Source organism: Lampetra fluviatilis, chromosome 30 (assembly GCF_964198595.1).
Source record: "Lampetra fluviatilis chromosome 30, kcLamFluv1.1, whole genome shotgun sequence".
Taxonomy (NCBI): Eukaryota; Metazoa; Chordata; class Hyperoartia; order Petromyzontiformes; family Petromyzontidae; genus Lampetra; species Lampetra fluviatilis.
Window position 1 is genome coordinate 2,993,973 of NC_136304.1, and position 26,031 is coordinate 3,020,003.

A 26,031-nucleotide genomic window follows, 5' to 3' on the forward strand; every position below is an offset into this window, starting at 1 on the left:
AATGTCACTTTAGACATGTGTAGCAAATCATCAGCGGGATTAATAAACTATAAATTGGAGTTTCACTCCCACTTTGATTCGGGTCCGTATTTATCCAATAGACACAGTAGGCACTGTGCCCAGGGGCCAACGAAAACTAAAGTGCCTACGAAAACAAAATTTGACCATGTTTGTATGATTGAAAAAATTTTTAAGCAAGATATCTTCTCGAATAAATATATCCATATCGCAAGGATAGGCAACAGTGTTTCTTATTAAATCTGCTTATCTGCGGCACGCAGCGCGCTCCCATCGAATTAGGGCACAGACTAAATAATGAACGTGTCCGTAACGACGTCTGTCCAGCGGCTAGACGGAGTACCGCGTGACACAAGCGAGTGACAGCGGCGGTAGTAGTGACATGGGGCAGCAGCAGTAGCAATTGTTGGAAAGTTATCACTGAAGGCCGACGAAACAGAAGTGCCTAGGGTCTACAAGAACCTCGAATCTGGCTCTGCTTTGCATTGCAAAGAAGATTAATATGAAACAAAAATTGGCGTCATTCACAGACGTGATTTTTTTTATATATATGGATAGATTTAGATATCTCCAGAAGAATCTGAATCTCCCAGTGCATGGTGCAAATGATCGGTCATCCATGCCGAAAAATGCCTTTGGACAGACCAGAATCGCATTGCAAAGCTATACAGCACAGTCGTGAAACCGACCCAGTGGATTAGCCACTTGTTATAGAGATATGGGCTACTGAATTCTAATTATCTATATGGACAGATGTTCAACAGTGGTCCGTGTTTATGTAAAAATGGAACTCTTTGAAAACTGTTTCACAATGTCTTGAGTAAGACATTTCGTTTTCGAAAGTTTACTTTTATTATTTTGTCACGGGAACTTTCTCTGCATGCACGAGTGTTTTTAATCAGTGCCTACATCCCATGCCACATATAGATCTGAATGAAAAATCACGGTGTTTGCAGAAGAAAAAAGAATCACGCGACACTAAACGTGTGAAAAAGATGCATTGCAGGCAAATGCATTAAATTAAAACAAGTAAAACTTGGACAGTGCCCAAACTAATATAGCGATTTGCCTTTCTTTTTTCTTTTTATTGTGCCTGTCTTACTCAGCGTTGTTATTATAAACCTCATCCATCGGTTAAGATAAAACATAGTCAATGTTATGAAAAATGAAGGCAGCTGTAACGAATTAACTTCATTAAAAAAAGTTTTTTTTGTTTCGTTTCATCACTTTGTATTCCAGCATGAGGCTCCATGCACAGAATGTCTTCACAGTTTCTGAACCTCTGCGGACGACACGGAGGTGGGACGCAGCGTCGTGAAGTTGTCAAAGGTGGCCAAAGGTCAGAGGTCGTAACCGGGTACCCGATACGCGTACCCTACCCGATACCCGGCTGGGTACGGGTACGGGTCGCCGTTTGCGACCCTGGTGCGGCCGGGTACGGGTAAGGAATCAAAACCCGTTTGCGACCTCTGCCAAAGGTGCGAGGTCGAAAAATATGACGTAAACGAAGCTCGCGGAACACACACTGTCGTCATCGCCAGCCTCGATCTGTCCACTGCTGGATGGAAGGCCTCCAAAGCCATCACACCGTTCCTCATGGATCCAGCTCCTGCGCACAAGCTGTTGTCATCGCTCCGTCTCCTGCAGCAGACGTTCACTCTCGGGCGTGTTTCCCACTATTGACTTCCACTCCACTGTTAGTCTCGCCCACCAGCTACCATTCCTTCTTGCGACGTGTCGTACCACAAGTAGTACTAATCGCATATCTGCATTTCCCATAAATATGCTAAATTCCTCTTGATATGCAAATTATTTTGTCAAGACGCTCTTCGCCCCTCCATCCCAGCATAAATAGTCGCTCCAAGCCTGGAGCGTGCCATTCAGACTGTCTACTTGACAGACCTGTTCTCCACCTGAAGACGGCTGCTTGCGTTGTGGCCGAAACGTCGTGAGAATTATTTTATTATGTTTTATTTTTATTACTTTATTATTTCCCTTCTACGTGACTTTACCGAAAGAACCAAGAAGAGTAAGTCATACATTACAATTCTATGTCGCAAAAAATATAATATGCCTCCAGCTAAACTTTTTTCTCTTACATCTTCTTTTGTTTTGTTAAGAAAAAGAGACTCATTGCCCAAAACTTCACCTGTTGTATATTTTGGTTATTTTTCAAGGCAGTGTTATTGATGAACATGTTTTTTTTTAATGTGCTTGTTCACCAGCCCCTACTCTGTATGACACAATTGTTGTTTATTTCTCTGAACAGTCAATGGGACATCACCATCTGGCGTCTATTATTTAATCCATGTTGTGCTCTTTCTGTCTCTCGGGATAATATCCGAGCTCGCATCTCTCCACGCTTTTTCTCTGTGGACGTTTCAGTATTTGTTCTCGCATGTCCATGTTGCTGTTTCATTAGTCACACGTTGTGAAATCCATACCGACCTGATATGAGACGGACACTCCAAAGTAGAACGTATCCATGTTCCAACTGTTAATACGCTTCCCTGTCCTCAAGACACGCTGAACACTTTGCATATATTTAAAATAAGCTACGGATTTATCAACGTAAATTTTTGTAAAGTGTTACTCCATGGCAAAGGTTTCACTTGTCGGTGATTATTAATATGTAACCGCTCAACTTCGATTGCATAGCTGTGCGTTTTGTGAATAAGGATTTGGAAACTAAATAAGAAATGGGGCACGTGTGAAGTGAAGCAAATAAAATATACATTCCCATCAATGTACATTCTCCATCTTCAGGGATCAATTCAAAGTTTCAGTATTTTTTTAAGTCGATTAATGAATGCTTTCCAACTGAAGTTGTGTTATGCATTATTGCTGTTCATCTGTGACAAGGGGCACGATTTCTTGCGAATATGATCCAATATGAACCAACTTGTCATATAAAGTTGTGTTGCTATTCAGACGCTATCCTTTTACAAAAAAAAAACTGCCCACATTGATCAAAAAGTTGCTCAAAAGTTGAAGACACTAAACCATTTTGCCATGACAGCTGTCAGCTTCTGTATCTAATTAAATACTTCCGAAGACAACTGTTATGATGCATTAATATGTAATGCTTTCTGTCACAGTTGGGGCTTATATATTTACCCGACGGCTTATTCTTTTCCATGTTTTATTCATTTCAAACATATTTAGACAAATATCATTAATGACAGCTGCTGCTGATATGTATCTATATACACGATGGAGTTACGAATAAAGTTATAGTTCTTTTTCATTTCGTAAAGTGTATTTTGTTGAACTCTTAACTCATCCCTTTGTGAACACTACAGCTCTAAACTCAATATTTATATGGATATATACACATAGGACCTGACATTTATTTTTGCACAAGCTATCATATTTTCATGATATTGTATACATTGTAAATCCACTGCTGGATGAAGGCCCCCTTGCTCCATATCAAGATACTCACCTGTACCACATTGGTCAGTGCAAGTTGGTGATTTGGTGATAGCCACTGCTCAACAACGATGTTAAGCCATGATTGGGAACTGAACTCAATGTTACCCAGGTTCATAGCACAGCGCAGCAACAACTTCCTCAACTGCTCTCGCAGTAAGGATGAACTTTCATTGCCGAAAATGTTTTTAATACAATACCATCAATTATATTGGCAATCGAACAAAACATCACGCATTTGTGTTCTTTAATAACGTGGATATAGTTGAATAATTAGTCAGGGTTAATAGTGTACGTACATAGTAAATGCATGAGCAGCGTCCGCATTCCTTTGGGCAATTAAAGCTACGTGGGGTATATTAAACCACTGAGCGTTCATATGAGCTGATCAATAACCAAGTAATGGTACCTGATAGACTTTTGTATTTGCAGAGTAGTGTTTCTTCTCATGCTGTGAAACAATGAAAATACATTCCAGCTCTTCTCATCCTCCAATGGATGAAGGCCTCCCCATGCCACAGTGGGCGAGATGTGAACTACCTCCCCTGGTATGCAGGAGGCCGTAGGTTCGATCCCAACCCTGACGCTTGTATGTTGGAGTTTGCATGTTCTCCCCGTGGTCGCATGGATTTTCTCCGGGTCCTCCAGTTTTTCTCTCCACATTTAGAACGTGTGTTTAGAGTATTTGGCTGCTATAAATTCCACGTGATGAGCCACTTTATTGGCCTATCATTTGTGGCCAGGTTATTTCAAAATACGTAATATTTTAAAATACTTTTTTTTAAAACACGCTTAAATGAAATGTACCGTATGAGTAATGGAAGAACTCCACGACTCCAGGAAGTGGCCCCGAGGCTTGCCATAACGTAAGGGGCCGTGGCCAATTATAGCCAACGTCAGTTGACTGTGGACAATTAGAGCCAAGCTGCAACATAACATATAAAAATATGGTTTAAAAATGTGTTTTCTATTTTTAATGATAGAATATAGTATTCTCATCAGTATGACATGAGTATACCAAGTTTGCAGTCGATACCATATTGGGAAGTGGGTTAAAATTGAGTTACAAGATTTGAGGATACGACAACGTGTAAAAAGAGCCATGTAGCTCAGTGGGCCTTACCTGGTAAATATCAAAATAAATTGGTTAGTTTAGTTTTTAGTTCACGTCAGTCAGATTTTATTCACCATATTTCACCGCACTGATCAGTCTTGGTTGGTGAAGGTGTGAGGAGGAGGAACAGGGCTAGTTCTGCTATCACTCGCCAATGATGTTAGTCGTGACCGTTAATCAAATGTACTTTGGAAGACAAACGCAGATTGCAAAACATTACATGATCCATGCATATGCATCGTCGGGTTCATGGTGAAGCGCACGAACCACTACCATTGCTCCCTTCCATGCTGTAGCTTAGCATGATAGGCGAAAAGAGCCACACGTTAAATTATGTATGTGTAGTGACAGAACGGTCACTACTGTGTTGGCCTGTACGAAGGGATCCGGACCTTCCCAGAGGTGGGGGAAGTGAGGCGTGTCCTGGGAAGGGAGGCGTGGCCTGAAGAGAGCCAGCCACGCCGGGGCGGAGACAGCCACGCCAAACCAGATATATAAGCGTGGTGTGAACGCTGAGCGAGGCTGTTGTACTGTACTCCAAGGTGAAGACATCTTCGGTCGTCAAGTCCCGAGTCGTCGTCCTGGGCCAGGCAGGCCGTTGCCTGCCTGGTCCAGTCTGTGTCGCGTTCCAGAGTGTTAGTGAGTTGAGGAAGGTGGTCACCACCTCATGTAGAGTGTTATATTATTTACCGTTTAATAAATAGTGTTGCCTCCAAGTTGCGTGTGTGTGCACCTAATTCGAACCTACTACATATGTATGTTGAACTTAATAATTGGGTTTTTACCCTTCTATCTGGCAACAAAATTGACACCTTTTTTACAAGGAGTCATGTTTGCATAGGGAGTGCGCATAAGGAGTGCGCCTTTTGGCGTCATCTGGTCCAACCCATGTGAGACTAGGCTCTAAGGAAAGCTGTCTCGGGTGTGGACCAATCAACTTCAAGGACAGTGCATACATTATCAGAGTTATGTTTTTTGTTTGCATTATGACTGCAGCTATTGTGGTCTATGCAAACATGACTCCTTGTAAAAAAAGGTGTCAGTTTTGTTGCCAGATAGAAGGGTAAAACACCAATTATATTTTTTACTGGCAAATGAGGTTCCAATGGTATGTTGAACTTCTTACCAACTTATTTTGTTGTCCTTCCGCCGCACCTCCAATTAGCACGTTTGGCTACGTATCATGCGAGAGAAGTTCAACATACAGGGTAGTCCAGGTGTCTTGTGTCAGCCATATAATTCTCTAAATAGTAATATTTTATACGTGAGGTTGATTTAAAACGGAAATGAATATGCAAGACGTCCGCCGTACGTAGCCAACCGTGCTCACCAGGTGCGAAATTAGAGGTTTAAGCAGATGTAGCGGTACACATGCCTGTGCAAGTGTAGTGACTAACTTGGAGACGTAAGTTCTTGGAGGCAGTTCTTTAATCAACACCGAGCACACTTTGTACAATACACAACCTACACTGGCACACACTCTGCTGTCTCTCACTTATACGCAACTCTACACAGGTTGATCGCCTACACACAACTCTAGCCGTCTGACACTGACGGCGCTAAACCGCGACAGCCAACTACCGTCTAGCAGCGCAAGTGACGACGACAGCGACGAAGGCGGCTAGACGACAGCGATGGTGGTGACGATCTTCTTGGTTCTTTCGGTAAAGTCACGTAAAATGGAAATAATAACATAATAAAAATAAAACATAATAAAATAATTCTCACTGATGACGATCTTCAGCAGCAACGACGACGGGGATCCCACTCCAAACGACAGCCCCGAGGTCCCCTCCCGGGGCTCCTCTTATACTCTCAGCGCGGCCTGGCTCCGCCTCGGCCACGCCCCCTTTCTGGAACCTTCTAGCGGGTTCCCGACGTGCCCCTTCCGTAACCTTTCCACTAGATCCCTCTCGGGTCTATCACGTGGCCTGCTGTCAGTCAGGGCTGCTGTAAGCTGCAGATCCCCTTCCCTGCCAGCAGCCAGCGCTATACTGCTAAGTGATCAATTCTATGTCACTACACAAGCAATGAGCACTCAGGTGTCTTCCTTGCGCATTGGCCACAGCCTTGTGCTAGAGCACCTGGCATTGGCTGGGCCTGGACACAGACTTCCTCAATATCAAAGGCTCCGCACCTCAACCTTATGGCTCCTCACTAGGGAGTTGCCACGTCTAGGGTACAAACAAAAACACCAAAACATATACCGGGAAGAAGAATAGCTCACGATCAGTGCCGGATTATCCGCGTAGCAGAAGTAGCTGCACATGCGGCGGGCCTCGCACTTTCAAGGGCCCCGCGCTAAATGCTTTCAAGCTATCAATTCCAGTTCAGCGATTCTGCACTTGCTCTATTACTATAGTATTATACTGCCTTAAACTTTTATGAACGACTGGGTGTTTAAAGTTAGCGATTTATCGTATTATCTGGCTGTATAGCAAATGAAAAAATACAATTACTTTACTGTGCAAGTTAAAAATGTGTTTTAATATTTATTTAGGGCCCCTGAATAACATATGCTACAAGCCCCGCACCAGCTTAATCCGGCACTGCTCACGATAGCAGAGGCAGGGAGATCTACATGTGATTGCATCGCCTTGAGTGGTGTATTATGGCACACATTGACAACAACAAAAGGTGGGAATGTCAATGTCCTAGAAGACTTGTACATTTCTCCACGCAACTACCTAAACAACAGGGTGATCCTGGTAAAACCAGGACAGGTGGCAACGCTACGTTTGACCTTAACCTTCGCCTTGGGTGTCTCATGGAGGCCTTGAACCCAAGACTAGCGAGATAATCAGGGGTGGTGCAAACATTTTTAGGATTTTAAATGCGAGTGTAGAATCCACTCCATTCCAGCGAGTTGCCCAATTCCTAAGAATCTAGCGTTTCTTTCTGTTCCCATTGTGCTGGCGTGGTAATAAAAAAACGGTTGAATGCATGGGAGAGCAGAGGCCGGTGGCTGCTACCACATGTTAGACATCTGCTGATATAATCTGCTGCAGACTGGTACAGTAGAGGTGATAATTAAGCGTACCACCCCATACCTCACACGTCCTCCGTATTCAACAACGCCCGATCCTTACCACTGAGCCACGCCGATTATGAGTGGCACCTAGGTTTGTTGACGCACATTCTATTACCATCGGTCAATAAATCAATCCTTCATTTATAAGCAGGTGATAGCCCGTTGACACCAAAAGGTCTCTTTTTTTACGGGAGAAATGGGTTAGAAACAAGAATATCAGGGTGAGGGGGAAAAACCAAAGCACAAATGAGTAATCATCATCACCACCATTGTCATTAGCCATTGTCAATCAACTTTTGACTGAAAGGCTCTGCACGCCATTACCGGTCCACATGGGTCACTCGATGACAGAATCCAAGCCACTCCGGCAAATGGGCTGAGCTTGTCACTGCATAGCCGTGGCATCACTCACGCCGTGAGAAGATGTATCCACTCGGATGTGTCGCAGAGCAGTGCTACCACCTCATACTGGAGAATGGCCCACGGAAGCAGATATCACAGAGTTAATGTCTGGGACATCGTCAATCGATCTATGTTCCGCAGAGTAGGGGGCCAGCGCTTAACCCACCAATTCTGCCAGAGAGAGTAATGTTCAACACGTGACGGTAAAATGGTAATTCCATCCTCAGAACGAACATTTTTTAAAATTAAGTGTGGAACCAAATGTGTATTGATGGGCTTGTTTAATGCTGTAATTGGTGGCTGCTGGATTGAGAACCTGGGATTAATCAGAGGTGGCTGTCTATGTTCTAATACTACTTTTATATTTTAGTGGGTAAGGCCCACTGAACTATGTAGCTCTTTTTCAGAAGCGACCTGGCCACGAATGATAGCTCAACGAAGTGGCTTATCATTTGGAAATGTATAGCAGCCAAATAATCTAAACGTGTTGTAGTCGATTCTAAATGTGTAGAGAAAAATCGGAGGACCCGGAGCAAAATCCACGCGACAACAAGGAGAAAGACACGCAAACTCCAAATATGCAGCCGTCAGGTTTAGGATCGAACCCACGACCTCTTGCATACCAGGCGAGGTTGTTAACATCTCGCCTCCGCGGCGCTCCTATATTCATCTCCGAGGTTTTCTTGGTTAAAATGAATAATGATGATGGCGAGAATCACAATGATGATGATGATGATTAAAGGCCTTGGAAACGGCCTCAACCTTTTTTTGTTACGATAGACATATCAACGTCTGACATGTCCTCCCCTGCGGCGCTCAAGCTAAGCTGTCCAGTTGTTTATGGTAAAGTCCCTAATGGGGCTCGGCGTTGAAACATTACGAATGTGCACAGTCCACCCACTCACCGCTGCTCCGTATCGCGAGCGCGAATACAAAGAATGCGCTACGGCTCAATGCATCTCCTTTTCAGACGCGCCAGTGTGGATAGCGCGCAGTATAGATTACAGGCAACCTTGAACCATTGTGTATTAATGTGTAAGTGTTTCCGATACACGGGCATATTTAGTGGTATCTGTAAGTGAATCCAGAACAAAGGTAACCATTTATAGAATATAAGAGAGTGGACCCGTTTTCTTGTGGTCGAATATCTACAGTGTATAACCAATATTTCTTACACTAGTCTTACAATGTAAAAAAAAAGCCAAGCCTGATTCCGCAATGCCAATAGTTATTGCCGATTATCACACACTGTACTGGCTTATACAACTTTCTACATATATATTAACTACAACAATGAAAGGAGTAGCAATGAAAATAATAATCTGCTAAAATGCTATTACGGTTATCCCGATGAATTGATGTAATCTTATTGTAAACACCCACAGCTTACAAATCTCTCTCCCGAAAGCAGTAACGTTCCAATTTCTGCGTGGCTTGCCACTGAAATGACAGCAAGTGCTTGAAGCGTATAGGGAGTGGGTCTAGACACGACGAGATTGCGTCTCACAACTCACATCTTCCCCGACACCATTCCCCGGTGCATGGCTTTTCAGCCACTGCCTGGGTTGTTTACCTGAAATATAACTGGTCAGCAATGTGTTTTTAAAGCCTGCATAATGGTGCGAAAATAGTTGTTAACTCGTGCGTATTAAGGGGGGGGGGGCGGGGGTCGTGGGGTGCTGCTATGGCAGGGGTCGGCAACCTACGGCTCCGGAGCCGCATGCGGCTCTTTACGGGCTGCTTCTTGACGATATGTACGTATGTACAGTATGTACTCAGATGCATTGCGGCTCTTGAAATACTGAATTTTGTACCGAATTGGAAAGAAATGGCTCTTCTTGTTATTTTGGTTGCCGACCCCTGTGCTATGGTGTCGTGATTATCGCAGTGGACTTGCAATCCAACAGGTCGCCGGATCATCCCAGAGCAGCACGTTTCTTAAATCCCAGCAGTGGTTAGCCGATGCGAAGGTCGTGTGTTGGTGGGGTAAAGTGTGGGTAACCCGGCCTCTTCCCAGACGTTTGATCAGCGTGGAAGAGTAGGCCAAATACCGTCTAGCGAGGCTCTCTGGAGCTCCAGAAAGTGAAGGCTAACTCACCAGCGGTGGCGTGAGCAATAATTTGCAGGGCTGCTCTTTCGCTCTCTTGTCGATGTTTCCAGCGACGTCTGTGGCAAAGGAATGCCACCGAAACATCTGCGGAAAACTCTGAAGTGAATGTCGTGTCTTCTTTGTGTTGTGGCCTGCAGTACCCAGACAGTAAACTCTCGAGTGGATGCCTTTTTTTGCTGGCAATGGCAGAAGCAAGCCATTTCATAGTTGTACCTTTACCTAATGAGGCTGATTTTTTCTCTTTTCAAAGGAAACCACCTTTATTGTGCTGTTTTGCTATTTCTCAGCAAAGCCACTGCAATCCTACCCATGCACACCAGACATGCTCGATCTCCCCAGCAGTCAAATCAGATAAAATATGTCCCGCTGCATATAACGAATGAGTGGGAGTAATTTAAATCTGCAGGAGTAATAAAATTCAATACAATTAGGATTTATAAAGCGGCAAATAAATGCCACAATGTCTCAAGATCCTGTGCGGAACATTGCGTGCATTTCTTTTACAGACAGAGACAATCAGTCATCGTGTAAAAACAAAACTGGAATAGCATGCTGGTTATCAGGTAAGCAGACATGCAGACACAGTCAACACATGAATATAATGAAATGTAAGTTAGTATCATCCGCCCTGACTCTTTCCCTCGTGGCTCTGAAGATTGGCCATTGTCTGAAATGTTAACATATAAATGATAATTGACCAATATCATAATTCACAGCCCTTTGTCAAAGCACTGCTGGATAAAAGTTATCCCCATGCTGTCGGTCATGGGATGTTTGATTGGTCATTCAACACGAAGGTCAATGCGGGTGGGTGAAGCGGACGAGAATTGGTTCGAATATCACTCACCACTGATGTTGGTCGTGACGTGGAATCGAACTGCGGTCACCACGGTTCATAGCGCAGTGCGCTGCCCACTGCACCATCACTCCGATCGGAGCGGCGGTGGGCCTTGCCCATGGCAATATTGGCATGGCATTTTTTGACAACGCTTTTGTTGATCATCAAGGTAAAGTAAAACAGCTATCATCATCACTCTCAATTAACATACAGGTGAACTCAGTATTAAATGTATTTTTGTGGCTAGCCGCAATGTCGACCGTGTGAGTTCTGTGGCCATATCATTCTCCCGACGACCGTTTAGAGTCGGACGGTAGATTAATCGGCGTGGTCCGCCACTCTGACACGCATTGTTATTCATGTTTGTGGGCCGGCTGGTCCTCCGCGGTGGTGAATCGCAACCATCGGGCTCCTTAATCGCAAGGGGGGCACTCCACTTGCACTCTCGCGAGAGAGAACAGCGCTCACGAATCGCAAGCCCCCCCCCCCTCCGCCCACCTTTCCGGAGATCAAAAGAACGGGGGTGTGGGGGTGGCATACTCAGATGTTACCTTGCAAACGGGCACTCACACAGAAAAAAACAAAGATCCCCGTATAGCGTGTAATAGACTGTTGGGACAAGTGCTGTTAGCGAGCACCTATGAAGGCCGGCACAGCACACGAGGGGGTGGGTGGCCAGCACCACGTCCGGCTCTGATTTTTTCACCCTCGTGGCGATGTTTACACATCGCACCAGGTGCTCATTTGAGGCTGAGTCGACATAGGGGAGGCCCAGGATCGGTTCAGATAATTATTTCTAGATTTGAAGCTTTCTTGACTGCAAGGATTCATACTCTTAGTTGTTTCGGTAAAGTCACGTAGGTAAAAAATTAAATTAAAATTAATACAAAATAAAATAATAATTTTAATTTCATTTTTTACCTACGTGACTTTACCGAAAAAAACTAAGAGTACAGATAATTACTAATCATTCGTGGTGTTGGCCGTGAGCGGGTATGGAACCCGGGTCGCAAGGCTCGTAGCGCGGCGCACCAACCGCTGCACCACCGCTCCCTACGGACACGCGCACGCACGCACGCACATCAGAGCTCAGCCTAATTGTTCCCCTTTGATTCCAACAATCATTACAGTGGCAAGATCACGAGCAGCCACGGAAACACTGTAAGGCAATAGAATGTTAACATCGTTTCAGACGCTGCAGTTATTATTATTATACATGCCTTACGATTTACCGAAGCTTTTTTTTATATCAAACCCTCCGAGAACAGCTCTAGCTGCAGAATAGACATCGTATACTGATGTGACAGCGAACTACTGCAATGCGTCAGAAGTTCACCGACAATCATATTTTACAAGCGTTCGTTGAATGCATTGATGCTGTAATCAGCTTCGAGAAGTAAAGTAAATAAAATTACATCTTTCTACCAGCAGAAGCAATATACCTGAACGGGCATGAACGTAGGCGTATCGTAGTATATTGCATTACAATTATCACCAGCATCTGAAAATAGAGTTAGCCTATAGTACACGGCAATATCTCACAGTGTTAAGTAGCTTCATAAAACTAATTCAATGTGAATGCGAACATATATTACATTTATGTACATTACATCATTGCTTCTGTTACCTGAACAGACAATGTACGTGTGTCCCAACCGGAAAAGAGCATCCCGCTTTTTGCAATAACTTGCAAGTTTAACGTTATGTCCATACTCATCCGTGATGAGTCTATAACGGTGTAATAATCGCACGCCAAATTATAACACGACACATTTTTTGGTTTGGAATAGTGTGGGGTCTTTCTGTCTTGTGCAGCCCCAGTAATGTCCACAGGCAAACTACAACGCCAAGAACTGTGATTTTTTTTTGCTATCGCCGGAGCCAAATGAATTCCAAATGGTTTCCTCCCATGGCAAGATTTGAACGCAAAAAAACCCCCCAGAGGCGCGGGTTGTCCTATTGTTGTGCCGCCCGAGTTTTAACCCTCTAAGCCACCCAAGGGCATTTTTAAATCAAACTTGACATTCATCTCATAATTAAATTATTTTTTTAACGTAATTGACAACTGCAATACTGTAGACCATCGTAAGCATAATTAAGGATAATTGGAAGAGCCTGACTGTAATCCTGCACTCAGGAGCAAAGCTGGATTATTATTGAAACAATTTAGGGGGGGTGAGAGTATGAAATGTAAGGTTCGTTCTGGGCCAACAACTCCAGAGAGGCACCACAAAAAAATATACATGACATGTTTTATTAACATTTTTTACAACTGTTTATTGAGCGCTTGGCATCAATAACCGCAGGGGACGGTGTATCTGTGTGTGTTTGGGGAGGTGGATTTTACTCTGGTGTTCTGGAAGCAAAGATACCCAAATTTGGCCCTCCACAGGAGGTAGGAATGATAGAATGATTCTGGATCGCGTGTTTGTGTGTGTGTCAGACAAGGTGGAGTTACATTCATGGTTTGCTAACCTATTTGAATAATAAGGAATGAGCAGCTGAGGCACGGGCTGCAGCTGGGAGGACCTCTACTGAGGAAATGGAATGATGAAACTCGCTCGTGTGCAGGTGCAAGGGGGATTATTACATTGCAGATTTGTGGAGGATGGCGATGGCTTGGGAAGGACCTTCATCCAGCAGTGGATTGATCACTGCCGATAATCATCCTATTTATTTGCATGTTTTTCTCGTCAGTCTCTTGTGCACATTTTCATTGGGCTATTCAGCTTGCTTCTAAAGTAAACGGACAGCGGTTAGTAATCAATTGGGCACTCCTTTTTTTAGACTTCAAATTACCAAAATATTTCTTATGATGACAATGAGCTTTGATTTCGGTGAATGGAAACCGTTACAATTGCAGCACTCTACATTATACAACACTGCCCTCATGTATCCCCTCATGGAACTTACCACGTATTTAAGCCTGGAGGTTTGAATATATGGAACGTTTCAGAAGAGCCCAGATTAGCCAATCGTAAGGCAGGGGGGTTAATATATTCACGTGACTTATCTATTGACCACCGCATGCATTCACACTCACTTATGCACTAGTGCCGCCTCACGATTGTATGTTGAATTTATTTCGTCCCGTACGTAGCCAACCGCGCTAATCGGAGGTGCGGGGGAAGGACAACAAACTAAACACTAAAATCAGTTCTAAAGAAATTAGTTCGTCAATCGAGATGATGATGATTTAAAAGTGCATCATAGCTCCCAGCAGCTTCATAATATCGGATGGAAGAGCGTTCCAGACGGCCGCAGAAGCGCATCTGAATGCGCCGCGCGAATGCTCGCCAAAAGTAATTGCTGTGGGCATGACCAGAGTTCGCGTGATGGTTTATACGATTGGCCACATCCCACCCGGTTCCCAGCTGCAGTACCCTTCCCACCACTGCAATAATACTACTACTGTATTGACATCTCAATACCCTTGGAAACAGCTAGGAATGAATTAGTTACACATTATCGCACACTAATTGTTAACGATTATCATGTTGCAAGTAGAGCAGATGCGTTTAGGGCATGTCATGCATTTTTTATGTTCAATACAGACAATGGAGATTGTATTATCAAGCACAGCGGTACTAAATCCTTAAAGTTATTGCAGGTGCAGTCTAATTTTAAAATTGATGCCAATAGAATACATTACTGTGCAGGGCACAGCAGAGCACTGGGAATTAGCCGGAGCTCATGGAAATGTGCTCTGATACTCATTGAGCCTTTTCGGAGTAAACAAAGGCACATACGGTATAACGCATTTTAGGATGAAAACACACACACACACATGGTTTAAAAAAACACTTTTTTTCCAACACTTGGAAAAGTCCAAAACATTACATTTTTCAATTTCGCTCGGCAGAAAATGTCCATATTGTTATGAATGCGTTTATTTTGAATCTTTACGCGTTGACTGGAACTGAAAATAAAATGTCAGAACAATTCTTCGGATGAATCCTCAGGCAAGTATCAGGATAATCATTCCTGCGATTTATTTTCGGCTTGGTCCGTGCATTCCGTGGAGCGATGTTCGACGTTTCGCCCCACCAGTTGCGCTGGGAGAGCTTCTTTAGATCCACGTACTGCTGGACATTCCTCTTCACGCAAACAACAAAAGAAACCTCCCAGGGCCTGGAGTGAAAGATACAGACAACCACGCAGTACAACCCCAAAACACACCGGAGAGCGATACAAAACAACCAAACAGTCGATTTTATATTCTGCGTGCAGAGTTAGAAATCTTGTTGGAGCCGTTTGTTGTCTCCCGTGGTCATATTGCCACCACCCCCCCCCCTCTCTCCGAGGTGCAGTTGGCAAAGCGTTCTTGGCTGAATTCAGAAAAGGACGTGGTGAGCATCACAAGTTTGTGAATGAGCTACATAACTTTGCAGTGTGAAGACCCCTTTGAATGTGGCGGAATGGGGAAGGAGGCGGAGGGGCGGTCTATGACAGATGCGTCACTACGAGCAGGTCAGAGAGACACCAAGAATAACCAAAACCCAAAACTCGCCCCGGTGAATTATGTTTGAACTAATCCATGATTTAAATTGAAATTGTAGCATAGCGCGCGTGGGGGGTGGTGGTGGGGGACGAGGGATCTCCACTTGAAATTGATGTGTAAAAAAAAAAATAAACGAACGTTTGAGTAATGAATTCCATTTCAAAGGACTGCAGGATAAAAGTACGTACGACCACCATGACCTTAGATTGAAGCCAAATAGTTAACAGACTCTGGCGATCACAATTGCTCTTCTTCATCCCCCACGCTCGCTTGGCCCCCATGCGCGCGTTGCTTAACGCCCACCAATCAAGCGGGTTGGGCGCACCGCTGCCCAGCCCGCAACTCGCATCCAACCCCCCTCCCTCTCGCCGTCCAGGCTCAACAACAAAAAAATCGAGTGGAGCAACTAAGCGCTCCACTCTCTCCTGCCCTCTCTACCTTGCCCCAATCGACCAAGCCGCTGCTAATCCCACAAAACTTCCCCGAAACGAGACAGCTCCCCTCCCTCCCTACCACCACCACACCACCAATGCTCGTTTACACCTCAATCATTCCACCCACCCACCCCAAAACACTCCTCCGCCACACACCCACACACCCACGGACAAATAACATCCACCGGTCAAACTGAACAGCCCAAAATGCCGAATGGCAAACTTATCGGCTGCCACCGGTGTGATGGGTGTCCCGACTTGGTAAGTAATAACGCTGCCTGGTCGAGGGTTTTTGGGGGGTCGCGTGCGCGCACAGGGAGGGATAGGGAAGTATTCTTAGGTATTCTTAGGTTTTTTCGGTAAAGTCACGTAGGTAAAACATTAAAATTAATAAAAGTAAAATAAAATAAAAATCAGGACGTTTCAGAGGCAACACATTATATAAATGGAGTGGTAGCTCCTGCAATCTCTCGTTTACTTGATACAGCTGTCGTGGCTGTGACGGTTCCACCTGAAGACGGAAGCTTGTGTTGCCTCCGAAACGTCGTGATTTTTATTTTATTTTACTTTTATTAATTTTAATGTTTTACCTACGTGACTTTACCGAAACAACCTAAGAATATGAATCCTTGCAGTCACGAAAGCTTCAAATCTGGGATAGGGAAGTGTAGGGCAGGCTGGGGTAGAGAAGGGGTGGGGGGGGAGAGGAGGAAAGGCAGATAGGTGGAGGCACGGGGGACTTTGTTTGGGCGGAAGGTGGTGACGAGTGCAGGGGGAGTGGGTGCTGATTGTTGTGTTGGTTTGGCATTCTCGTTGTGGAGGGATGGGGGTTGATTGGAGGGGGCGTGAGGAGGGTGGGGGGGTGATGGGTGGGGGGGTGCCACCCTGCCACTGCCGACCTGGGGAGTGTAGCATGAAGGTGAAAGTTAATTAGATGTAAGACACGGCCTCGTTGTCAGCGAGCGAAGTGCTGCCGCCCCACAGGCGCAAGAGCATCATTGCTGCGTGGAACTGCACTCTATCCATACTGTCACTTTGCTTAAAATGTTTTTGTTAATGCAATAGATATATAACGCGGGGGGAGGTGGGGGTGTAAACAAATAAATAAACAGGCGCGAAGCATTTTTCACTCAACGGGAATAAAGATTTAGCATTGTGCTGACAAATCTTCCTCAAGAGCCGTCCGATGAAATATTGTCACTTTCTTATGCATTCAGCATAAATTGATTTTTGTCTTCTTCCTTAACTCGTGAAATGGGCGAATAATCACAAAATGCTGCAGCGTGTTTTTACTTTTGTATTCTCTTGATATCCACCAAAGCGCATGTCCTTGCACACGATCATATTCACGATATATACAAACATTCATTACCATTTAACTAGTTTATTACTTTGACATAATGAATGGCGGTATGATGTACCACTGGAAAAGTGTAAATAAATCTTCCATGAGCTGCAGTGCAAACAGGATTTAATATCCCTGTAACGCTGCAAACCATCTAATACATTTTAGAAGCGTGACACGAATAATGACGTTTATACACTCGGAGATCTTGCAATCAAGCAATTCATTTGACGCATTATTGCCACACGGTTACGGTAACTGACACGCGCTATATATAGATAGTCGAGACGACGCTCTCGCGATATTTCCAAATGCTTATTGTTTGCATAATTCAGGCGCAAGCAATCTCATTTATATACAGACGTAACTTTTAACACGTCCCCTGTGCATTTCCTGCTGGGGACAGAGGCAATATTGTGGAGTCCTTTAAACTGGAAAGTGCTGAGATTAAGATGTAATCGCTTAGACATTTGTAATGCTCCTGCATGCCCTTGCCACGCTGTCACTTTGAATCTGAAATGCAAGTGGCTTCATCTTCCACCTCAAGTTTTACATGTCGACTTAACCATATCGTGGAGCCAGTTTGAGTCTCAAATTGCTCGCAATTAGCGCGCGATTGTGCAGGCCAATTGCTTTGCACCACTTAAAGCCTGGATAAATGAATACATAATTGGCTTATATTCTTGGTTCTTTCGGTAAAGTCACGTAGAAGGGAATAAATAAAATAATTCAAATAAAACAACAAAATTCTCACGACGTTTCGATTGCAACATAAGCAATCATCATCAAGTGTGAAAACCACGGCAAAATTTTTTTTAAAAAGTGCCGATTTTTTTTATTTTCTTACTGTGGTTTTTCACATCTGATGATTGCTTGTGTTGCAATCGAAACGTCGTGAGAATGTTATTGTTTTATTTTTATCATTTTATTTATTCCCTTCTACGTGACTTTACCGAAAAACCCAAGAATATGAATCCCTGCAGTCACGAAAGCTTTAAATCGAAAAAAAATCATTGCCTTAATTATAATGTTTTGTAAGGAGGGATTGAGGGTGCACGTTTTTTTTTTAATCGTTTCTCTTGGCGAGAATATGTATACAGCATTTGTTTCCCCATCCACATGTTCCGCTATCGTCGTTGCCGTCTATCGGTTGCACGAATGGTTTCGAGGCAAATAGGGTCGCCTCGACACCGGAGGAGCTTCTATTCAAAACGCTGCCGACATTCGTCTTGAGGACACGCATTGTGCTCGGCTCCTTCTCCGTAAAACAATACCAATTAATCACTCTGCGCGCATAAATGGCGCGATCAAATCCGCCCGTCATATTAAAGTTCACACAAAATTACTTTAATCGTAACAGCTCCAGCCATGCCCATCGTCACCACCACCATTATTGTCTCCACTGCAATTACCGCTTCTTTTTGTTGTTGTTGTTGTCAAAAGTGAACGCAAAGTTGAGTCGTCTGAACCTTTCCCCACCTGCGCCGTGCTCACAACCAACGAATGCCACTGCCTCGTCTCGGTCCCACATCCCCACCGCCGTACTTCCCCCCCCTCATCTCGACGGTGAAGTGGTTGTGCCCACCTGTGACCTCATCGCCTCGTGGATTTGGTGCCGAGAGCGGCGTGCAGGAGGGGGAGGGCTGCGAGAGGAGGGCTCCAGTGAGCGAGCGCACGCGGAGGAGGAGGTTGTGGCTTGCGGCCGCAGCTGCTGCTGCTGCGTTGGTTATCAGTGCTGCTTCGTCTCTGGCTGCTCATCCTTACCCACCAACCCCACCCCCCACCCCGCCACCCTCCTCGCCCTCCAATCTCTCTCGCGCGTTCTCTCTCTCTCTCACTCTGCCTCGCGCTGTCATCTGTGCCGGCCAGCAAGCTGCGCTCACAGGGCATGACAAGTGCAAGTGACGGAGCTTCTTCGAGGAAATCGCGTGTCACCACCATCTGTTCTTTAAAAAACTTCATAGCCCGTGGGTTCGGAGAAAGAAACGAACAATTAAAGAGGCTCCGGGTTGTGTTTGCGTAATCAAGACAGAGGGTGGTGAGTTGCTGTTTTCCATTATTCTCCTCCGACCACCCAACCCCCCTGCGTCGTATTTGTTGATGAATTCCATTAAACAAGGAAAACTGTTCCCGTGCGTACATGCGGACATGCATGCATGTGCACACACACACACACATGTGCAAACTGTACGTGCTGAAGTGAAGTGTGAATGACAAATTAAGTAGGGGTGTGAAAACGACCGTTCGTGTGGGTTTGTGTGTTTTGCGTTGTTGTCTATACGTGCATGTCTGGCTTTTTTTTATTTTCGCTCGGCGATTGTGTTTGTTTGTTGCGGGGCGCACATTCGCTTGGGCGTGCGCGCAGTGGCATGCCGAATTATTCACTCGCGTGCCTTCGATGTTGTTGTTCCTTGAGCGTGCGCTGTTCGATGGCCGTGTTCGTGGATTGCGCGTGTGAGAGTGCGAGTGTGGGGAGCGGCGGTCAGCGCTACGCTGCGCTACGAACCCGGCGACCCGAGTACGATTCCCGATCACGGCCAACACCGGTGACGATTATCTGTACCGGTCCTGGGTCTCCCCTAGGTCGACTCAGCCTCAAATGAGTACCTGGTGCGGTGTGTAAATATCGCCACTGGGGAGACAAAGGCGGCCGGGCGTGGTGCTGGCCACCCACAAACCCTCGTGTGCCGTGCCGGCCTTTCATAGGTGCTTGCTCACAGCACTTGTCTGTGTGTGCGCGCGCGTGTGTGTGCGCGCGTGCGTGTGCGTACGTGCGCGTATTTACCAGCGAAAGTGTCGGCTCAGGAATGACCTAAAGTGTGCGCGGCTGTGTGGTGAGCATGTCTGTGACTCACGGTGCTGCACCGTCGCGTTTCAAGTGCGTTGCGGCTTGTGCGCATCCACGCGTGTGCACACAATCGCCAGTCGGGAGACAAAGGCGGCCGGGCATGGTGCTGGCCACCCACAAACCCTCGTGTGCCGTGCCGGCCTTCCCGTAGGTGCTCGCAAACGGTAACTTGCCCCAACAGTCTGTTCAGGCTATGCGGGTGATCTCGTCGTCTTTGATAGCTCGCGTGAACACGTTGCGCTGATGGGGGTGTGTGTGTGTGCAGCATTTTGTCCTCTCGGTCCAAATTGCTCGCAGTGTGCCGGTCGGATGGGTTTTGAATGGAAAACGTTGAAACCCCCCCAAGGAAAATATGCGGCTATATTGGGTCCCCCCTTCGAGAACCAGAGCCATGGAGATGGACAGGGGATTTAGCGAGCAGGGGGACTTTGATTTCCAGTTGTTTATTTGAGACGCAGGTTGCTCAGACGGCTAAAGGGGCGGGGGGGGGGGGCTGGAGTGTGGAGTCAGACAAACCAAGAGAGGTGAGAATGATAGCAATTTAAACGTTGCAGTGGATTTGAAATGTAACTGTGAAGATTAGGCTGTGAAGCCACTCCGCAGCTCTCTGTCTGCTGACATCTCTTTAAAAAGAGAGAAAAAAATTGAGGTAGTAACAGCATCGCTTCGCCAATTTCGAAGAAATGATTCCAATTCGCATGACAGACGGCACACACTCTATGCCCTAACCCTAACCCCAACCCAAACCGAAGTGCCCCCGTGTTCCATTTAAGATGCGGGTAGAGGTTTTGGGAAAAAGATAGCAGAGATAAGAAATCCCCTATATTATAGCCTGCGCTGATTCCCTGAGCTGTAGATGGTTTAATCTGTTTATATATAATACATGATGTGCTGTACATATCCAGATTCTGGCTTAAATTATTCACCAGTGTGCTTTTAGATAACGAACCATCAAATACATATTTAGAAACCAACAATACTTAAGCAAAATATATGATGGCGATCATAATAAGAGTAAAATATATCGCAACCTCTTTTCACAAATCACTAAAGAGACAAAATTCAATAAAATAAAAAGGAAAAACATAAGCTGCTAAATTTAAGTTTAAATTCATATAGTGTCATCTGTAGAGGCTGACAAAAGAGAGGCAATTTCAGGGTCCTAAATTAAGTTTTTTTTTTCAAGAGAGATAAGACATTTAAAAAAAGGAAATGAAAAGTGAGACGTAGGTGTCGCATTTGTCAGTGGTCCAGAAAGGCAGTGAGAATGAAAAAAGTGACCAATATTGCAATCTGTTTGTCCCTAACCATTTTGCTCATTTTTTGTTATTATATTTCTCTGTCTCTCTCTCTCTCTCTGAGGTCCACACTAAATTGATTTTTGGATAAGACTATAAAATGAATTAAGGGCACGTGTTTCAAAAGATAAATTTCCTCGTGATCCGAATGGCGGAGAGAAGGGAAAATAAATAATCGAGCTTAATTCTGCTGTTATCTAGAATGGGTCTCTCACCTCCCAACTATTGCATTAAAGGCTCAGGGCTATGAAACAGCAGCTCACACGAAGCTTCCAGCGTCAGCTGCACACACGGTCGCAATTGACTGCTGTTCAGAGTACCACATTGCGAGGTGGGTCTGTCTGCTTGTGTATTATTATTATTCCTGAATATTAGCATTGAGCAAATCGATTTCCGGTAATGAAAGTCGTTGTAAAAAAATGTATATTGTATTTTAAGCAGACACAATCGAGGATTGTACGACACTCTTCACGATGTTCCAATGCGGGTTTTCTGCGTGATGTCTAATATTTCGAGAAGCGGTCACGCTGTTCGTGGGTTGTTTTTTTTGGGACGTATCTCACAATGGCTCGTAATTTGTTATTGAATCTTTTTTTCGAGTTAATGGTTAACACACACACACAGAGACGGTATTACAAGGTAGAGTATTGCGCAGGGTTTGTGATCAGCGGCGCTGTGACGGTGCTGTGATGTGCGTCGCTGTGTATTGCGCTATTGCGACCATCGGCAGTTGCGTCCATCCAGCGTTCAGCCTGTCCCCGTACCATGAATGACCGAATGCAGTGGTCTACAGAAGAGGCTACCGCTTCTTAATTCATACTCTGGGGCTGCCCGGTCGCTGAAGGAGAGAGTGTTTGTGAAGGCATGGTTATTTCACGCGCATGAAAACGCAATCAGCGCGCTAAGCACTAATACAATCGCCCAAAGGAAATGGCACAGGGCTTCCGTTATCAAGACTGATGTAAATATAGTGCACCCAGGCAGATTTATTTTAATCAGCTCAATGTGACTAGTTTCACCGCTTGCTTCTTAAAATTTTAAAATAAAATAAAACGCTACGTCCGTGTAGATTTTGATCATTTATTTTTACCATATGCATTCCTTTTGATTCGTTCTGAAATATAATTTACTTGGCTGCATTGCTTCCACAATAAATTATCTTGGTAACACATTTCATTTGCAGAAAAAGAATATCATTTTTATTTGATCTCAGCTGATGAGTGCTAAGAAATCAAATAGAGAGGATACCTCGTGCACGAATGTGGAAACTGAGAAATTGCTTTCGATGTTGCCTTTGTTTGGGGGGGGGGAAACATTCCAAATAAAAGATGATTATAGGTGTATCTCGATTGGAATACGATGCGTTTATCTTGCATTGAGATAACCTTGACTTTAAAAAATGCAACACAGAGAGAACAACTTTTATTCATAATTCACGGCAAACAACACCGAGCAATGAGTGCAGCAGTATTCTATGGATACGATAGCTGACCTGTGCTGCGTGTGAGCCATCACCCAACGTGTCTCTGAAGGCATTTCCGAATGCATTCAGAGCTTAAGCATAAACTCGACCAACCTGACGACACACCACGTGCATGTATGCACACACAGCCATCAGCATACACACAAAAGAACACGAAGCAAATAATATCTCATATATTAATAGAGCCATTCGGATTCAAAATACTAACCCCCCTTCCAACCGCCCATAGCGTTTATCCGACTATTAGAACTCGATAGATGTTATTTATTTCAGCAGGAAGGGCCCAATAAGCTGTTAGGCTCCATTTCGTGGGCCTCCTGCAACGGTACAGATGTGATTACACGGTACGGATCTCAGCTACAATCATGGTTACATATGTCGCAAACGGCGAGTATTGCAACAGGCTTAGCATGTTACAGGAATAGGGAATTGGGAAGAGAAAATGCAGTTAGGGGGGCACTCATTAAGGCCAGCATGTTTTACAAACGGGTAGTGTGACACAATAACATGTCTGGCCATCTTTGTCTTCCCAGTGCTGATGTTTATACACCAAACATGTTACTGAATTCATTATCCAAGCCTGGTTCAGGTGGCAATTGACACTGATGGGAGCAGTGGCGCGGAATCGAGCTCAGGTTCGAAGTGCAGGGCGCTAACCGTTTCAGCACCGCTCGCAATATACCCAAAGACACACGTTCACACATCGGCGACGATATACTCACGCACGCATATACACACTGAGCGGCAACCTCTATTCGCATCTCAAGTCTTACATACCTCCTGTAGATACATACACACCATTAACAGAGCAGCACCAGTGTACTTTAATAATTGTGGAGTGGACCGTTTTCGTAAGTGCATAATGGTATATATATTTATATATAGGATGATTCATCAGATAAACAAGAGCAGAATGAAATGCCATTCCACTATAGTTCAGTATATTGTTTGTTCATACAAATTGCCATAGGTATGCGGCTGTCAATTTATGCACGCTTTTGTGCCGCTATTAGAATAAACCAATGTCTCCGACAAAATTGGTAGGTTTTGAGCGAGAAGGTGGTAATTTACAGAGGCAGTGAGCGGGAGGAGATTAATGAATGTGAAAATAAACGACTAAATACAACACACACAGACAACAAAGAGAGGTAAATACGGCAAGGGAAATACGGACAGACAGGAGAGGGAAAGTGAGTGGGGGGAGCAAGCAAATCCACAAACGCTCCACACATTAAATGACTATGGCAGAAAAAAGGCCTGCAGAAACCATGGCGTTAGCAGCGTCTGCACGATGTCATGGGAATGACATCGCATGGAAACAAACGAAACATTGTCAGCTCTAGAAGGGCGAAACTCAGATATATTCGTGAAATAATTGGGGTCTGCAGAAATAATGATAATGCACTATTAAACTCTTTGGGTATTTCGGTAAAGTCACGTAAATAGAAAACTAATGACTTTACCAATAGACGCAAAGAGTATGAATTTCTGCAGTTACGAAAGCCTTAAGTCAAGAATGCACTATTAGTTTTTTTTTGCAGATTCTCAGATGCTGCTGATTCGTTTTCATTCTGCGCGCACCTTAACGACGGAGTGAAGAGGCCTGCGAGCTGCGAGCAGCAGGGGATGTGACATTGGTGGGGCATGCCGATATATTCTCGGAGTCATATTTTGCAAATGCAGATGATCAATTCTTCGGAGTTTAAACTGTATAATGGACCACCATTAATTTTTGCTGTTTGTTTTTCGCAACGCACGTAATGTTTTCTTACTGTACGAACACATATTGTAGCATGGACCAAATGGCCCAAGTTTAAATTCTGGCCAGGTCTAACATCCATGGCGAGTTGATATCTGAACAAGTCCTGAACCCCACCTCCGTCCCCCAGTTCCGTTCACACTGACCGGCGTGGTGAGGTATAGCGAAGCAATTCAAATGACAGACACACCATGGAAAATCCTTTATACAGCAGTGCATTGACAAGGGGTTGTAGACACGAGAAATAAAAAGCTTACTTAATGTCAGCACAAACACATGCCAGCACTTGAAAGTCTTTACTGTCAATGACAGGACCGTGGATAGATATATCATTTCATCAAGATTTGTGTCTGATTAAAGCTCTGCAGTTGAAATATTGTCAGTCCAAAGTGGGAGCTTCAAAGGGACCATCGAATGCAAATGTTGGAGATTATAGCCGGTTGCTATGTGTGTTGTTGTTGTGTAGCGCCATGAAGATGTGAACCCACCAACAAAATGCAGCACTTGTTATATAAATGGTTGATGATCATCAATAATCCTGCTCCAAGCAATAATGATACATTACAAGCCCATACATTACAAGCCCCCCAGGGCACTGGATAGAAATGTTAACCCTTTTGTAAATAGACATCCGTGATATAAACCTGCTGATTTTCTAACTATCCACGTGGTGTATTAAACCAGCCCATGTTTACATGCACGTATTGTAAGATGCTGCCGTGGCAGGATGGTGAGTACGCTGGACTTCCAAACTAATGGTCACCGGTTCAATCTCCCAGCGTGGCAGTGAAAGCTGGGGCATGTTGGCAAATCCCCTCGCCTCTGTCCACCGAGCAGTGTCGTTGAAAACACCGCAGTTGACCCGACAGGCCGCATGTGTTGGAGTACAGTGTGGGAACGTCCACCTCAAGAGGGGCTTACTAGAACACCCTCTGGTGGAGGCCATTCCACCAGCAGTGGTAAAGATCCCCCGTATAGCCTTTAACAGGCTGTTGGGGCAAGTGTTGTTAGCGAGCACCTATGAAGGCCGGAACGGTACACGAGGGGGTCGGTGGCCAGCACCACGCGCGACCGCCTTTGTCTCGCCAGTGGCGATGTTTACACAGCGCACTCATTTGAGGCTGAATCGACCTAGGGGAGGCCCAGGACCGGTACAGATAAGCGTCACTGGTGTTGGCCGTAAGCGGGCATTGAACTCGGGTCGCCGGGTTCGTAGCGCAGCGCGCTAACCACTACACTACCGCTTCCCGCTATCCCATATATACACACACACACACACTGCATATAAATAGACTGATCAAACATACTACGCTGCTTTTTTGAGCAATCTTTGCGAATTTTTGAAGGGAAGCCCATTCGTGTCATTTGCAATGTTGTTGTTAGATGTGACATTTCATTTGATGCAAAGTATCTTGCAT

General features: G+C 44.8%; 1 protein-coding gene and 1 long non-coding RNA gene across 5 annotated transcripts in view; both read left to right on the top strand.

The window, feature by feature from the left end:
* Positions 1–2,156, top strand: part of LOC144943297 (uncharacterized) — an 82,482-nt gene extending 80,326 nt beyond the window's left edge. For all 4 annotated transcript variants that reach the window (XR_013639479.1, XR_013639481.1, XR_013639480.1 and 1 more), the window contains exon 4: positions 1,258–2,156. This is a non-coding gene — a long non-coding RNA (uncharacterized LOC144943297). The remainder of the gene's footprint in view (positions 1–1,257) is intronic.
* Positions 2,157–18,866: 16,710 nt separating this feature from the next.
* LOC144943135 (leucine-rich repeat transmembrane protein FLRT3-like) overlaps positions 18,867–26,031 on the top strand; it is a 52,174-nt gene continuing 45,009 nt past the window's right edge. The window contains exon 1 of the mRNA XM_078870337.1: positions 18,867–19,263. The gene's annotated coding sequence lies outside the window, so the exon portion shown is untranslated. The remainder of the gene's footprint in view (positions 19,264–26,031) is intronic.